This window comes from Phacochoerus africanus, chromosome 1 (assembly GCF_016906955.1).
Source record: "Phacochoerus africanus isolate WHEZ1 chromosome 1, ROS_Pafr_v1, whole genome shotgun sequence".
NCBI lineage: Eukaryota > Metazoa > Chordata > Mammalia > Artiodactyla > Suidae > Phacochoerus > Phacochoerus africanus.
Window position 1 is genome coordinate 120,455,380 of NC_062544.1, and position 865 is coordinate 120,456,244.

Genomic DNA, 865 nt, shown 5'->3' on the forward strand with positions numbered 1-865 from the left:
GTTTGCATGGAATATTTTCTCCCATCCTCTCACTTTCAATTTGCATGTGTCCCTAGAAGTGAAGTGGGTCTCTTGAAGACAGCATACATGTGGTTCTTGTTTTTGTATCCATTCAGCCAGTATGTGTCTTTTGGTTGGGGCGTTTAGTCCATTAACATTTAAGGTAATTATTGCTATGTATGTTCTTATTGCCATTTTATTAATTGCTTTGGATTTGTTTTTGTTGCTCTTTTTTCTTCCCTTCTTCTCTTGTTCTCTCCTCTTCTGGTTTGATGACTATCTTTAGTGTTGTATTTGCATTGATTTTTCTTATTTGTTTGTGTATCAATTGTACATTTTTAGTTTGCAGTTACTCTGAAGTTTTGATGTAAGGGTCTACATGTATTTGAGATTGTTTTAAGTTGTTGTCCTCTTAATTGCAAGTTCATCTCCAGGGTCCTGCATTTGTACCCACATCTTGTCAAGATTTCTGATTTTGGTGGTGTAATTGTGCATGGATGATTTCATATCTTTACTGTATATATACCTTTACTGGTGAGCCTTGTCATTTGTGGAATTTTTGTTTCCTGTTGCTGTCTTGTCTTTTCTGCCTAGAGAAGCTCCTTTAGTATTTGTCATGAGGCTGGTTTAGTGTTGCTGAATTCTCTCAGCTTTTGCTTATCTGTGAAGGTTTTGATTTCTCCTTCAAATCTGAATGAGAGCCTTGCTGGATAGAGTAATCTTGGTTGGAGGTTTTTTCCTTTCATCACATTAAGTATATCATGCCACTCCCTTCTGGCCTGCAGAGTTTCAGCTGAAAAATCTGCCAATAACCTTATTGGGGTTCCCTTGTATGTTATTTGTTTCTTTTCCCTAACTGCTTTCA